At 49.1% G+C, this 16,944-nt stretch overlaps 1 protein-coding gene across 4 annotated transcripts in view; it reads right to left on the reverse strand.

Annotated features, from left to right (window-relative positions):
- Nucleotides 1–13,815, reverse strand: part of ACACB (acetyl-CoA carboxylase beta) — a 132,744-nt gene extending 118,929 nt beyond the window's left edge. For 3 of the 4 annotated variants that reach the window (XM_060401291.1, XM_027956647.2, XM_060401292.1), the window contains exon 1: nt 13,702–13,815. The gene's annotated coding sequence lies outside the window, so the exon portion shown is untranslated. Of the gene's footprint in view, nt 1–626; nt 8,078–12,364 lie in introns of all 4 variants that reach the window. The other variant, XM_060401290.1, reaches the window with a different exon arrangement.
- Between the last annotated feature and the right edge of the window lie 3,129 nt (nt 13,816–16,944).

A 16,944-nucleotide genomic window follows, 5' to 3' on the forward strand; every position in this document is an offset into this window, starting at 1 on the left:
TCCTTGACTCTGCTTATACTCAGGTACCTTTCCCATTGCACCACCATCAAGAGTGGATTAAGCAAATCCCATAGAGTGGAGGGTGTTCCCCTGAACACCTGGATACGATCCTAAATCAGATACCCAGCCGTGAACCTGGCGGGTGGAACCAGGGGTGCACAGCCGTCTAGAAGGAGCACTGTGCATGTGGTTCAGACCCACGGGCAATCAAGGCCAGTGACGTCCTTCCCGTGAACCCTGGCAGACACGCCACGCTGAGCTGCTGCCGTTCACTGAAACAACCCAGCTGACCCGAAAACCCAGCGGAGGGCCGAAGCTATTTTTGTTTCTTGCAAACCGAAAACAAGCAACAGCTGCTTGGTGCCAGGGCAATCGTGGCCTTGACCGTAACACAGGCAGGAAACCGCTCGCTTCCAACAGCTGCTGGCTGGTGGCTAGACGGGGCTGGAGAGGGAGACGGGTCAGGGATTTGTTTTCCAGCTCTCCCCCACCCTCCCCTGCCGCAACACACCCAACCATACCTGGCTGGGCCTTCGAGGGACAGAGAAGGGCAGCAAGTCAGTGTTAAATCAGCCATCCGTTCCCTTCCCACAGAGATGAACTCCTGAGCACTCACTGTAACTTACCCCCGCTGCCGGGCAGCCGGCTCCATTCTCATGTGGGTCCAACAGGCGCCCACGGGGTGACTAAGGGACGCGGGCTGTGCAGTGTCCTGTTTCAGCAGGAGCCTGGTGTCATGCATCAGGCCAGGGTGGGGGAGGAGTTTGGACCAGCCCATGCTGTACACGAGTGAGCTTTCTCCCAAGTCAGGTGCCCTTATCTGCCATCTGTAAATATAAGCCATTCGCCAAGGTCCTTGCCCTTCCCCCCTGCAGATTCAAACTCGAGTACTTAAGAAGCTGTCTGTGCTCTCAGCGGCTCTAGGAGCCACAGGGCCACCTCCCTCCGGATTCCCACCATCCTGGAATTAGAGCCTGCTTCACTGCTCATGCAATCTCACACCCTCTCGCCCAACTCCAAGTCTCTAGAGTTTTAAATACTCCTGTAGGGACTTCCCAGGGGTTCCAGTGGTTAAGAATCCACCTCCCAATGCAAGGGACACAGGTTCCATCCCTGGTGAGGGAACTTAGATCGCATATACCAAGGGGCAACTAAGCTTGCATACCACAACTACAGAAAACCCGAGAGCCACAAGGAAGACCCAGTGCAGCCAAAATTAAACAGAAAACACTCCCCTAATCATGCCAGCTTCTTGCTCCCATGCGTTCATCTGTCAGACACCTGGTAGGAGGTGTCTGTCCCAGTACAACCTGGGTTTGGCCAAGGTGAGCTTGATGGAAACAGAAGCTAAAACATCAGGATGAAGTCCAAGGCCCCTCAGGCTAGCAGGCGAGGATGCAACATCCTCCTTGGAATACAGAATGAAGCAGGGCAAAGACTAATAAGAGTTTTGCCAAGAAAATGCACTGGTCCTAGCAAACACCCGCTTCCAACCACACAAGAGAAGACTCTACACATGGACATCACCAGATGGTCAACACCAAAATCAGATTGATTATATTCTTTGCAGCCAAAGATGGAGAAGCTCTATACAGTCAACAAAAACAAGACCAGGAGCTGACTGTGGCTCAGATCATGAACTCCTTATTACCAAATTCAGACTTTAAATTGAAGAAAGTAGGGAAAACCACTAGACCATTCAGGTATGACCTAAATCAAATCCTTTATGATTATACAGTGGAAGTGAGAAATAGATTCAAGGGCCTAGATCTGATAGATAGAGTGCCTGATGAACTATGGAATGAGGTTTGTGACATTGTACAGGAGATAGGGATCAAGACCATCCCCATGGAAAAGAAATGCAAAAAAGCAAAATGGCTGTCTGGGGAGGCCTTACAAATAGAAAAGAAGAGAAGCAAAAAGCAAAGGAGAAAAGGAAAGATATAAGCATCTGAATGCAGAGTTCCAAAGAATAGCAAGGAGAGATAAGAAAGCCTTCCTCAGCAATCAATGCAAAGAAATAGAGGAAAACAACAGAATGGGAAAGACTAGAGATCTCATCAAGAAAATTAGAGATACCAAAGGAATATTTCATGCAAAGATGGGCTCGATAAAGGACACAAATGGTATGGACCTAACAGAAGCAGAAGATATTAAGAAGAGGTGACAAGAATACACAGAAGAACTGTACAAAAAAGATCTTCATGACCCAGATAATCACAATGGTGTGATCACTCACCTAGAGCCAGACATCCTGGAATATGAAGTCAAGTGGGCCTTAGAAAGCATCACTACAAACAAAGCTAGCGGAAGTGATGGAATTCCAGTTGAGCTATTTCAAATCCTGAAAGGTGATGCTGTGAAGTGCTGCACTCAATATGCCAGCAAATTTGGAAAACTCAGCAGTGGCCACTCGACTGGAAAAGGTCAGTTTTCATTCCAACTCCAAAGAAAAGCAATGCAAAAGAATGGTCAAACTACCGCACAATTGCACTTATCTCACACGCTAGTAAAGTAATGCTCAACATTCTCCAAGCCAGGCTTTAGCAATACATGAACTGTGAACTTCCAGATGTTCAAGCTGGTTTTAGAAAAGGCAGAGGAACCAGAGATCAAATTGCCAACACCCACTGGATCATGGAAAAAGCAAGAAAGTTCCAGAAGAACATCTATTTCTGCTTTATTGACTATGCCAAAGCCTTTGACCATGTGGATCACAATAAGCTGTGGAAAATTCTGAAAGAGATGGGAATACCAGAGCACCTGACCTGCTTCTTGAGAAACCTATATGCAGGTCAGGAAGCAACAGTTAGAACTGGACATGGAACAACAGACTGGTTCCAAATAGGAAAAGGAGTACGTCAAGGCTGTATATTGTTACCCTGCTTATTTAACTTATATGCAGAGTACATCATGAGAAACGCTGGGCTGGAAGAAACACAAGCTGGAATCAAGATTGCCGGGAGAAATATCAATCACCTCAGATATGCAGATGACACCACCCTTATGGCAGAAAGTGAAGAGGAACTCAAAAGCCTCTTAATGAAAGTGAAAGAGGAGAGTGAAAAAGTTCGCTTAAAGCTCAACATTCAGAAAACAAAGATCATGGCATCCGGTCCCATCACCTCATGGGAAATAGTTGGGGAAACAGTAGAAACAGTGTCAGACTTTATTTTTGGGGGCTCCAAAATCACTGCAGATGGTGACTGCAGCCATGAAATTAAAAGACGCCTACTCCTTGGAAGAAAAGCTATGACCAACCTAGATAGCATATTGAAAAGCAGAGACATTACCTTGCCAACAAAGGTCTGTCTAGTCAAGGCTATGGGTTTTCCAGTGGTCATGTATGGATGTGAGAGTTGGACTGTGAAGAAAGCTGAGCACCGAAGAATTGATGCTTTTGAACTGTGGTGTTGGAGAAGACTCTTGAGAGTCCCTTGGACGGCAAGGAGATCCAACCAGTGCATTCTGAAGGAGATCAGCCCTCGGATTTCTTTGGAGGGAATGATGCTAAAGCTGAAACTTCCATACTTTGGCCACCTCATGAGAAGAGTTTGACTCACTGGAAAAGACTCTGATGCTGGGAGGGACTGGGGGCAGGAGGAGAAGGGGACGACAGAGGATGAGATGGCTGGATGGCATCACTGACTAGATGGACGTAAGTCTGAGTGAACTCCGGGAGTTGGTGATGGACAGGGAGGCCTGACGTCCTGGGATTCATGGGGTCGCAAAGAGTCGGACACGATTGAGCGACGGAACTGAACTGAACAGTGATAGAGGAAGCTGTGCCAGGCCGCCAAGGTGGCCAACCTGCCAGTAGATAATTCACCCTGCACTCTGGCCTTTAGGTTTGGGGTTTCACAGGTCACCCTGTGTTTCCCCATAAGCCACTCAGGTTTCCACCTGCCAGCCTGAGAGGGGGACACTTGGCAGGTCCAGTGTGCTTGCTTGGTAGGTGAGCAGAGGCCAGAGGTCACATGTGAAATTAATGGCACTGCCGTGAGTGGCACCAAGATCTCCCGCTCCAGGCCAGTGTGGGACAATAGTCACTGTAAAGACCCACTGTCCTCAGGTACCTTGGTGGGTGCCCTGGACACCAATGTGGGTTCTCACCTCACACAGGGTGAGCTCTGGGCGAAGGCGCTTCAGCATGCTCATCGGCAAAACAGTGTCAGGGTGCGGCTCCCAGAAGGAGGCGTTGAGAATCCAGAGCGGTCTCTCAGGCAGGGCGCTTGGCACAGTTGATCCAAGCAGAGAGCCTCAGGCAGGATGGATCACCACCTGGTGACACTCTGCCACCCAGAGGGTTGTCTCTGATGAATCCTGTCCCCTCTCTGAATCTGTTTCCTCATCAAGAAAAGGAGGGAAAATCCCCAGCTTCATGCATGTCATAGGATTACTGGTAGGATCAACCGAGACCTGTCAAACACCACCCTCCCCTTCTTGCTGAACCAAAATGGAAAGAAGACAGCTGGTGATGCTGAGCAGGGATTCTCCTCCACCAAGGGACAGAACAGACTGGGTGTTTCTACACAGGTTGTGGCCCCAGTCCGACACTGCTCAGGTGCCCAGGTGGGACAGGAAGATCCTCACAGAGAGATATTCCCTGGACCCTCTTCAGCTTTGCAGGCCTGTGCGGCAGGTGGTTTCTTCCAAAGAGGAGGCCATCTGTGGGGCTGCAGCAGATGTTAAGTCAGGCTGAATTCACTTCTGTTAATTAAATTCTGTCTGCTCCCTGACCCAACAGAGATGGTCCTGAGAACTCTGTGTGTGTGTGTATGACTTTTTATGTTATTCAGAGAGATGAGATTCTTAATTTTATTTTATATTTATTTGGGGTTTTTAATTTTTTTTTTTTTTTTTTTTGCGGCTGTGGGATCTTAGTTCCCTGACCAGGGATCAAACCCACGCCCCCTGCATGGGCAGTGCAGGGTCTTGACCACTGGATGGGCAGGGAAGTCCCAGAGACAGTGGTATGGGAGAGGAAGTTTATCCCTAATAGATCAGAGGGGCGTGTCTTCCTGCCAGCATCGTTTTCTGAGCGTGCAGCCACAGTCCTGAGAGCTTCACACACGTGGTCTCATCACGAGGGGCCCCTGAAGCCCTCTACAGAGACACCGCCTTTTCCTCACCTTCTGTGGGCCCCATCGCCTGCCAGGCGCACACCGCTAGGACTCCTAATCTTCATGCCCTCTGCTCTCTGTGCACAATTTCCCTCCATAAGCCCCGAGGAAGGTCCTAAAACCCCGGACCTGAGAAGTGACTGTTGGGGGCGCTGCTTGGGTTTTTAGAGCCCTGGGTTTGTTTTTAAATCTCTGCATCCACGTCTTTAAGAAACTAAAATGCAACAAGAAATAAATAACAAAACGACTTCTCTAGGCTTGAGGGTTCTTCTCCTGGAAAAGGTTTTGGGAGAGACAGGAGAGTTCTAACCAAAGGGAAAAATAACCTTTAAAATCAAGATGTAGCCACTAGAATCCCGGAATCAGGAAAGTCACATCTGGAAGGCAGTTCACTTTCTTTCTTTCTTTTTTTTGGCTGCACTGTGTGGCATGTGGTATCTTAGTTCCCTAATCAGGGATGGAACTCATGCTGTCTGCATTGGAAGGCAGACTCAACCACTGGAGCACCAGGGAAGTCTGTGGAAGGCAGTTAGGAAAGAACTCCTTCTAGGTGTGGAGATGGACAGGAGAAAAATTAAAGAGGTGACATCTGCTCTGGGCCTTTGAAGGAGGAATAGGAGTTCACCAGGTTGCCAAGGGAGCAGGAAATCTCATAGAGAATTTGCCCTCGACACCTGCTGGATGGCAAATTTCTAACTCTACTGTCTGAAGATGGGAACTCGGCCAAAGCCACTCAACCGGGAGCAGTAACTAGCAGAATGGTTCTATTGTGAAGGGACAATCATTTGTGTTCTTTAGAATGTTTGCATCTGAAGAAGATATTCAGGTATAGCTCCGTACAAATGGGGAGACTTGAGAAATCACACCGGCTGTATAATCTGCAAACCTCACCTTTCCCTGCGACTGTGGCTGAGGGCACCAGTGCTGCGTCCACACTTCCTTGCCCCAGAAGAACAGCAAGAGAGCTGCAGCCTCCACCTCTGGGCACAGACTCTGTGCTCTGCTATTCCTCAGCTACGAACAACAGCTAATAAACAACAACAGCTACCCCTCCCATTATGGGGCTTCCCTGGCGGCTCAGAGGGTAAAGCATCTGCCTGCAATGCAGGAGACCTGGGTTCGATCCCTGGGTCGGGAAGATCCCCTGGAGAAGGAAATGGCAACCTACTTCAGTACTCTTGCCTGGAAAATTCCACGGATGGAGGAGCCTGGTAGGCTGCAGTCAGGATCTCAAAGAGTCGCACACGACTGAGCAACTTCACTTCTCACCCCTCCCATTATAATGAGCATCCTGCATTCAGGATCTTGTTTACTCCTCATGTAGTCCTACAAGGAAAGTATCTTATCACATTTCACAGATCAGGCATGAGAATCCAGTGCCCAGAGAGGGGGAGTGACTTTCCCAAAGTCATACAGCTTTGGAGGTGCATAGAACCCAGCCTTGTTCTGCCTGACTCCAAAGCCTAGACTCCTAAGAGAGGGAGGTGAGCAAACTATTGATTCAATTGATTAACTGGCCACCCTCTTGGATGGATGGAATCAGAAAGCCTGGAAGAGACATGGGGAGGGCCAGCAGTTCTGAAACTTGTCACCTATCAGAACACCTAGGCCTCTGGAGAATCTTAGCAAACACTGATGGAGCAAGCCTGAAATACCAACACCCAGTTGGTCCTAGAACCGAGCAGGTGTGAGGCCTCAGGGGCCACCAATGTGAGAGCCCAGCTTCCAGCAGGAAAACACATTTGAGAAGTCTGTACACTTCAGTTCTCCCTGCAGTCAGGCAAAGGCTCAGACACCAGAAGTCCCAGGGTCCTCTGGGACTGCTGACCTTGAAAGGGGCACGTCCCTGGTGCCTGTTACATGGCAGGTGCTGGATTTACACCTGGGGAGACAAGTCCAGCTTTGGATGGGGTGGACCTGCGTGGGAGGGAGGGCCAGGCAAAACCAGCCTGAATGTTTCCAGATTGGCCCTTGTCTTGGAGGAATGTAAGAGCAGAGATCCCCCACCTCCAGAGGAAAACTTCCTCTGTGAGCTCAGAGGTCTATCGGGCTCATCTGTCCTGATCCTGTCTCACTGGCGTCATTCCTATAGAAACTGCAGAAGCTGACTGTTCTGCACACCTGAGGTCCCCTCCACCTTCCAGATGGAACTCTAGCCTCCTTCCCCTCTCTTCCTTCTGTGCCGGGAATTTGCATTCTTCAACCATCACTCATCATGAGCAGATAATTCCTGGGCACAGGTGAGGTGCCGGTTGTCATGGATATGGAGCAAACAGAGCGGGAATGGTCCCGCCCAGGGAGGGTTTACACTCTCAGTGGGAAGCAAGTTAAGATCTCAGAGCAAAGTAAGGGCACAAGCAGGAGAATCGCAACCAAGAAGAAGCACTCGAAATGCATGAAGCAGGGGCCCTGCCTTAGTCTTAGAGGTGAGGGAAAGCTTTCTCAGGGATATCTCAGCTGAGACGGAAGGCATGTGACTTCACCAGGCAGAGGTACAGGATCAGGAGGAGACAGAATCTCTCCAGGAACCCTACACGGTTGGCCTGGCACTGAGAAAAGGGTGCGGGGGGGGGTGGGGGCGGGGGGGGCGGGTAGCAGACAGGGTCGGTGAGCAAGGTGGGGGCCACACCTCCTTCTTGGAGCTGGAAAGGGCTGGAGCTATGGAGAGAGCCTAGAGAAGATGCTATAGCCAGGCCACCCCGGCAGGAATCTCAGCTCTGCCACCTACCTACAAGCAAAGTGGGTAACCCGAGCCTTAGTTTCCCCAACCTCAGCAGCCCACCGGGGCGATTAAATGCACTCACGGGGTGGGTGAGTTGTTTGCTGTTGTTTAGTCGCTAAGTTGTATCTGACCCTTTGCGACCCCATGGACTGTCACCCGTCAGTCCACAGGATTTTCCAGGCAAGAATCCTGGAGTGGGTTGCCATTTCCTCCTCCAGGGGATCTTCCCGACCTAGAGATGGAACCCACGTCTCCTGCTTGGTAGGCGGATTCTTGATCACTGACCTACCTGGGAAGCCACAGGCAGACTGTTTAGCCTGATGTAAATGAAGGCTGGCCCCTGCCTTGGGGGCCGGGGATCCAATACATTGTTTTCCCCGCTGCGGAGCTGTTGTGTGATGGGGACTTCTTCCTCCCATCACCCCTGGCTCTGTTGGCTGAGCGCCTCCACTCAGGCTGGTCCCCGGGCGGGGCCACTGCAGCATCCAGCCTGGAAGGCAGCGGTGTAACTCGGGGCGGGGGCCGGGGGGGGGGCACCTCCTTCCCATCTGAGCCATACACCACCCTGGGGACTGCGGTTCACTTTCAAGGCTGCCCCCATGCTTCCTGCCAGCTTTGGAAATGCAGTTGCCAACTTTAGAGCTGAATCGATTGCGCCCCACAGACGGGTGACTCACCTCCCTAAAAAGAAGTAACCTCTCCTCTGTCCTGTCCCTTCCGGACTGAAAACAAAAAACTGGCTATAGACACAGAGTCAGAGTCTGGGGGCTCGAGCCCTGGTGCCCTCACCCCAAAACCCTTTAACGGTGTGTACCTGAGTCTTGGGACCTCGGCTTTCTCATTCTGGAATATACCAAAGCCTGCATAAATAATGAGGATGCTTAGAAGAGCTCGTAGGCTGTACAGACAACAGTAGCAGCAGCGGTCTCAAGGGCCACTTCCTGCTAACGTGCAGCCACACAGAAATGCCAGGGGGCAGGGACAAGGTCTGACGGTTGACTCTGCCCTTGGGACCCATCCTTCTCACCCTGGAATCCCGGTTTACAATCTCATGAAGTATAAGTAAGTCGGCCTCACTGATGAGGGATCAGGTTTAGTGCCAGAAATTAATCTAGGTTTTTCTTTTTTCTTTTTGAGTTTGAAATAATGACACCTATGGGCAACACAGTGTATTGGTTGAAGTACTGGATCTGGAGATGCTAGATTCGAGATTTCTGCTCTTTATTTCCTGCATGATCTTGAGCAAGTTTCCTCACCTCTCTGAGCTTTGGTTTTCTTGAGGATTCGATGGGGATGGCAAGAATGCCTTCCTCAGAGAGTTTTGGTAAGGTTTCAATTCACTAATATACAAACAATGCAAATCATGAAAGCATGTTTCTTTTATGCATTGCCCATTGGCTGCATTTCCCAGGATGCTTCAAGCCTTATGCTAAGTGCTCTGCCTAAGACCAACTTTAAGCCACAGTTCCCTCTCACGGGGACCAGTGTGCCAGCCTCCTGACCCATCTACCTGCCCCCAGTCATGTCTCTCCAGTCCATTACGAACAGAGCAACCACGGGAATCGTGTCATACAGTCACGAACTTCCCTGATGTCCAGATAATGATTTCTAAGTGTATTTCCCACTAAAAGGAACCAGGACCCCTTGGAGAAATGACTGACTCCAGGGCTGGGGCAGACTTGTAAACACAGCAGGTACACCCTGAACGGGCTTCCCTGTCAAGAAAAAGATACTTAGGGCCAAAAATTGTAAGACAATTGCAGTGGATTGAAATACGTCAAATATATTGACATTTTTAAAAATCATGAGGTCATAATGTTATGAAGACAAACACAAACCCTGCCCCTCACTGACACCTTGGAAGGTTGCCGTGGCACCATTTATTACTTTGGAAACTGAATTACCAAAAAAAGGGATGTGATTGAGCATCTCTCCTGCCTTTGCTGTAGGAAAAGACCCTGTATACTTCAAGGTTACCAAACGGTGGGTGAAAGTTCTAAGTTATAGAACAGGGATGGCTCATAAATGCGGAATGATTGATGGCAATAGGAAACCATGATTCACAACCATAAACGAAATAATAATGTCCCAGGCTCCGACCATCGGTGACTTGTAAAGCCATCTGGGGAAAGGTTGAAGAGGAATTTCACAGCAGAGATCAGGTTATCCCCAGACTCCGTGATGAGTCAATATCACTGCAAGTGGGATAATCAGACATTCTGTTCTTCTCGACAGGACACAATGAGAAGTATACAGCAACAGCTCTAATTTGGACCTGAGTTCATCCAGGACTCTAGACTTAATGCTTTATTAAGGACAGAGAAGCTTGCCACATGATGCCTTGAGGGTGTTTATTCAGCTTAATCAGCCAAATCCAGCATGGGGAAAATTCTACAGGACACAGGATTCCATTTCTTCAATAAGCAACTGTCATTTAATAAAGAAGGGTAGTGACTACTATAGGTGAAAAGAAACTTACTAGGACCTTTCGTGGGTCCTGATTTGAACAAAACAACCTCAAAGACAAAATCTTTGAGATGACTGGAGGACACTGAGCATGAGCTGGATACTGGATAAAGGAAACAGCGTTAGCTGCACTTGAGGTAGATAATCATGGCAATGGCTTTATATTTTTACTCATTTAACTGGCTGTGCCAGCTCTTTAGCTGCAACTTGCAAACTCTTACTGGCAGCGTGTGGGATCTAGTTCCCCGACCAGGGACTGAACCTGGGCCCCCTGCATTAGAAGGGTGGAGCCTTAGCCACTGGACCACCAGGAAAGTCTTGGCAATGGCTTTGGTAAAAAGTCCTCATCTCTTTTAGAGCAATGTACTAAAGTATTTATCTGGCTCTGAGATTTGTTTGAAAATACGCCAGAGAAACGGAACTTGAGTTAATGATAGTAACCTGAGTTACTCAGTAACTCGAGTTACTGAAGTATTCAAGGGGAAAGGTATTGAAGACTACAATTTCTAAGAAATGTGTACAGGACTTCCCTGGCGGTCCAGTGGTTAAGATTCCATACTCACAATGCAGGGGACCCAGGTTCGATCCCTGGTCAGGAAATTAAGATCTCGGCCAAAAAAAAGAAATGTGTAAAAAGCGTAGATAGACAGACGTGTGATGAAGCAAGTATAATAAATCTGTTAATGGCAGAATCTAAGTGGTGGGTGTATGAGTGTTCACTCTAACTTTCTCTCAATGTTGTTGTATGTCTGAAAATGTTCATAATAAAATGTTGGAGGAAAATACAGGAGGGGAAGGTGTATGTGTGCGGAGGAGAAACTACAAGAGCGGAAGGCCGACCGCTACTGAAGGCGGTGGTGAATGCCTAGGGCTTGCTGTGCTATTCACGCTACCTCTGAATGCGTTTCCCAAAAAAGCCCATTTGTTGTACTAAAAAGTTTAAAAATACACAAAGCAAGATGGAAGGCACCCAGCCTACTGATTAGAACCTGAGTAGTCAAGGGGCTCCCCAGGTGGCATTAGTGGTAAAGAACCCACCTGCCAATGCAGGAGACTGAAAAAGAGACGCAGGTTCGATCCCTGAGTCAGGAAGATCCCTGGAGGAGGAAAGGGCAACCCACTCCAGTATTCTTGCCTGGAGACTCCCACAGACAGAGGAGCCTGATGGGCTACAGTCCATGGGGTCACAAAAATCTGGACATGACTGAAGCAGCTAGAATACACACACAGTCACTGAGTCATGTCCAAGACTTGCGCCCCCCTGGACTGCAGCCCGCCAGGCTCGTCTGGCCGTGGGATTTCCCAGCAAGAACAATGGAGTGGCACACCAGGTCAGAATGGCCATCATCCAAAAATCCACAGACAGCAAGTGCTGGAGAGGGTGTGGAGAAAAAGGAATCTTCTTGTACTGCTGGTGGGAATGTAAACTGATACAGCCACTATGAAGACAGTATGGAGATTCCTTAAAAAACTAGGAATAAAACCACCATATGGCACAGCAGTACCACTCCTAGGCAAATACCCTGAGGAACCAAATTGGGAAAGACACATCCGATGTTCACTGCAGCACTATTTACAATAGCTAGGACACGGAAGCAACCTAGATGTCAATCGACAGATGAATGCATAAAGAAGGCAGTGTACATATATACAACGGAATACTACTCAGCCATAAAAAAGAGCAGTCGAGTCAGTTCTAACGAGGTAGATGAACCCAGAGCCTATTATGCAGTGAGATGCATGGAGAGAGGAGCATGGAAACATATACTCTACCATATGTAAAACAGCCAATGAAAATTTGCTGTATGACTCAGGGGACTCAAACCAGGACTTTGTAGGAACCCAGAGGGGTGGGGAAGGGTGGGGAGGCAGGAGGAAGGTTTGAGGGAGGAGACACATGTACACCTATGGCTAACTCATGCTGATGTATGGCAGAAATCAAACCAATATTGTGACGTGATCATCAGTCAACTAAAAATAAACAAGTATAATTAAAAAAAAAAAAGAATACTGGAGTGAATTGCCATTTCCTTCTCCAGGGGATCTTCCCGACCCACTCCCAGGGATCAAACCTGGGTCTCCTGCATTGGCTGATGGATTCTTTACCACTGAGCTACCTGGGAAATTATAGTGTTTATTTCCCCATAAAGATCAAGTATCTGGTATAAAGTCATACTCTAATTTCTATCTCAGATCTGAAGGTAACAAGAGGCTGAGGGAGTTCACGCAACACCCAAGCAAGGGCACATAAAACTCTCTTGCATGAATACAAAACGTCTTCCCAGAGCTCTTCAAATAAAGTCACGATCTGGGGATGCTTGCAACTCTGATCACTTAGGATGGGCTGGGTCTTTCCATTTAAAACCTGGAGAGGTCAGTCAGTAAAGAAATCGCATCTTGGAAAAGATGCCCCAAGACACTGTTAGAAGCAAAAATTATTTAGAAAACAATGTCTATACCTTCCAGTTTTTAAACTGAAAAAGACCTGCTTCCTGGGAACTCCCCCTCAGTCGTGCCTGTGTGTGTCAAAATAACAGTAATGACTGACGTGAGAGACAGGATCGAGAACACAGTGCATTTTCAGAACAAAAAGTCTGAAGGACATAAGGTCTGTGCATTGTAAAGGGGCTTCCCAGGTGGCGCTAGTGGTAAAGAACCCACCTGCCTGTGCAGGAGATGTAAGAGACTCAAGTTCGATCCCTGGGTTGGGAAGATCCCCTGGAAGTGGGCATGGCGACCCACTCCAGTGTTCTTGCCTGGAGAATCCCAAGGCCAGAGGAGCCTGGCGGTGTATGGTCCACAGGGTCACAAAGAGCCAGACACTGAAGCAACTGAGCACGCACACATGTGCACTGTTAAAGGTAAGGCTCCCTGGAAGGAGGAGAGACAGACCGAAGGATGGTTCAAGGAGGAGCCCTATTTTACTGCGTGCTTGATTCAAGACTTCCTTGGTACTACGCTTTTTAAAAATGAAACAAAATCATGTCTTTCTAGCCACAGAGGACACCAGAAATGCTTGACTCTTAAGAATCTGCATTAAAAAAAAAAAAATGAGCAAGCTTGAGAAATCAGACATCTATACGAAACAGAATTCTCGTCCTGAAGACAGAAGCTTTGGGAGTCAAAAATCTCCCCCCTTGCCTTTTAGTTAAGCCTAAACTCTTGGTTTGGGGAACTGATGAAAGTTTGCACAGGGATCCCCAGCAACATAACCATTTATAGAAGCAAAGAAAGGTCCTTCATCTACGCCACATTTCCAGCCCTTTACATCAGCTTCTCACAACCAGCCATGCTTCTGTCCAGAGGCTGCCCTCACTACGTGTTAAATTCCTGTTCACCTGGACACTGGCTGTGTGGTCAATGACCCCAGGGAGAGGAGAGCTCACTTACCACTTATCTCTGCCTCTTTCCTTTCCCCAAGTCCTTTCAACTGGGCATCCAGGCTGAATTTTCCAGGTTCCCTTTTTGCTGTGGACCTGAATGTCAGCTAGCCAGCTGCTCACTGTGGGGACTATAAATGTCACTTTCAGATGAACTAGCTCCTGCTGTTTAAAAATATCCCCGGGGCACTCCACTTCCAAGGCTCTGAAGAGCAAGCATAAGCCAGGCAAAGTGGGAAAAGTTCTGTCCCCTCCTTTTAATCCCATTCCTCGCTTTATTTCAAAATCCCTAGATGCCATTTAAAGCCCAAGCTGCCGTCAGCAATACAAAGTCATTTTGGCCCTCCTGACACATGCAGAAAATTAACCCCGAGCAGGTGGGGTGTTTATGAAATGTTTTCTGGAACAAGCCCACAGCGAAGGCCCAAGACGATCACTTTCAAAAGATCTCCTGGCTTCTCTCTCTGCAAGAGATTTTGTAAAATCCCTCTAAAGGAAGATGCCACCTGATGAAATGTCTCCTATTTTTCAGGACCCAGGGGAAAAAAAAACAGAACCAAACAGCTCGGTTCCCATGCAGGGTCAGATGGCTGTCTCGGGGACTGGCGGAGGACATAAATCGGCTCTGTGCCACAGTTACAGAGTGTTCTGCAGCTGGGGTGTGTGTGTGGAGGGAGCGGGGCTTGTAGGACAAAGGTCACGTCCAGATCCGAGCCAGAGCTGGGCAGGGAGGGGAGCCAAGGCCGCACAAAAGGGCATTCCACTGTGCTCCGAGAAAAGATAAGGGGACCGCAATTCAGTGGCCTGGCAAGTGGAAAAACCCGAAGGGCGCTGAACTGATACACACGATTTCAGCGGTGGGTATGCCAGGTACAGCTTCACCCTGCCAGAGTGACTTCATTTCTGGGCACATTTTTCAAGAAGGAAGAGTTAGCAAATAATGAGTCTCATGGGATTTTCTCCAGTGGACTTACAAGGAGGAAGCGTATTTCTTACCTGCTGCCCGGGTTCTCCTGAGGCCTGGGTATCATCAGAGGGAGCCTGGAGTTGGGGATGAAAAACATGCAGGTCAGGGACTCAGTCAATGGCGGGGCTTAGGTTGTTTACCGAGACTGCTTCACTCCAGCGGAGCTCACACAAGCCTTTGGAAGAGCCATCTCTCTAAACACAGACATGTCCTCCAATGTCTCTGGGGGGAGCCATTCATAACTCAGGGAAATTTTTTTAACACTCCATTGAAAACACTGTCCCTAATGACTCCAAAAAATTATGATCTGGGCAGAGGGTCAGTAAGTAGCGGGACCACTGGGCTTTGACATCAGATCGATCTGACTCTGAATCCTTGCTCTGTCACCTGTGGCTTTGGGCAAACGGCCAAGCCTGTTTTTTCATCTCATGACGTCACCACATGGTTGAGAAGAAGAAATAAAACGCTACAAACTTCCCTGGTAGTCCAATGCTTGTGAATCCACCTTGCAACGCAGGGGAAGAGGGTTCGATCCCTGGTCAGGGAACCGAGATCCCACATACCGTGGAGCAACTGAGCCCTCGCATTCTGGAGCTGAAGAGACACAACCAGAGAATTCCATGCGCTGCAAAGCAAGATTCCTCACGGTGCAACAGAGATCCCGTGTGGTGCAACTAAGACCTGAAGGATCCTCCAGCCTACCCCTTTATCGTACAGATGGGGAAACTGTGGCTTGAACCGGGGTTGGTGGGTCACATGATCTGTAAGCAGAGGAGGAGTAACAGAAATCCTCAAGTGGCCAAGACCTGCCATGTCCGGCCCCCGACCCTGTGTGGTGTAACCCCTGCTCTGGGGGTCCCAGGTGACACCAACGCAGCTCTGAACTCCAGCTGCCCAAGGTGGAGGAGATGGAGCCAAAGCACAGAGTTCCTATAGGTACAGCGAGTTGCCTTGCACAGGGATTTGCCCTGAAGACTCTGGCTCCTCTACCCTGAATTCTTCCTATCTCCCAGCCAGCCACCCTGACACCCCTGGGGCAGTCACTGCCTTCCTGGCGGGGCCTCAGGGCCCCCTGGTGGCTGTTCGAGGCCCAAGCTGCAGAGTTGGCCCATTGCCAAGCCCAGCTCACTTGTGGCCTTTTGCCCAACTGAGTTCCAGAGCAGGGTCCCACCCTGGATGCTGCGGCCCAAACCCTCCTCCCGGGGAGGGGATGATTCCACCTACGGAGTCCCATATCAGCTTTGTCCCCAGGGTACCCCAGTTCTAAGAGTTCCATTTACCAAAATCTCCCTATGGCTCAGAGTATCTGATTCTTACGTAGGATTGATTCTGAGTTTCCCTGTTTGGCCCATGGGTCAGCAGGGAGTTGTAGCTTTTTGTTGTCGGTGCCAGCCTGGGAAGGGTCTGTCCTCCTCCTCCACTGACAGCTACAGGGCAGGTGAGAAAGCTGGATTTGGAGCAGGCCTGCTGGGAGGATGCTGATGCTGACGGCCTTTGGAGGCCCTGAGCTCTAAGGACCCAGCTGCTCTGAACCAATGTCCCTTCTCTGACTCAGTCAGGGTTCAGGTGGAAACAGCCAGCCAGAGAGGGTAAGGGATCTGTCACAGGTACTTGAACTTAGGTGACTGCTGTCTGTTGTTTAGTCCCCCAGTCGTGTCCAGCTCTTTATGACCCTCCCTCGTCCCCCCGCCCCCACAATGGTAACCCAACAGGCTCCTCTGTCCATGTAATTTTCCAGGCAAGAATACTGACATGGGTTGCCATCTGCTACTCCAGGGGATCTTTTTGAACCAGGGATTGAACCTCCATCTCCTGCACTGGTAGGTGAATTCTTTACCACTGTGCCACCTGGGAAGTGCTAGGTGACCTGTAGGGGTTACTTAATGTAAGCTGTCTCTGGAGGGCTATATCCTTGAGTCTGATGCTGGAGCTTGAAGCCCCAGGCCAGGCTGTCGGGACAGAGGGATCTGAGGCAGCCAGGAGCAAGAAGGTGCTGGAATCCACAGGCACAAGCCCATGCGGACCTAAGTAATCTTAGTTCCCTGAGATGATGTACCAAGAAGGGCACATAGCTTCTGTGGTATTGCCAAAAATGCATAAATTGATAAATCAAGGGAAAGACTGAGAACATGTCACAGACCAGCTTTGAACGAGACATCATAGTAAAGTGTAATGTGGCATCCTGGATCCTGATACAGAAAAGCCATTACTGGGAAAACGAGAAACTTGAATAAAGCTCGTATTTAGTAGGGAGCATTGTACAAACCCTTTTTTAAAAAATATAAC

This window comes from Ovis aries, chromosome 17, assembly GCF_016772045.2.
Source record: "Ovis aries strain OAR_USU_Benz2616 breed Rambouillet chromosome 17, ARS-UI_Ramb_v3.0, whole genome shotgun sequence".
In the NCBI taxonomy this organism is placed as follows: Eukaryota; Metazoa; Chordata; class Mammalia; order Artiodactyla; family Bovidae; genus Ovis; species Ovis aries.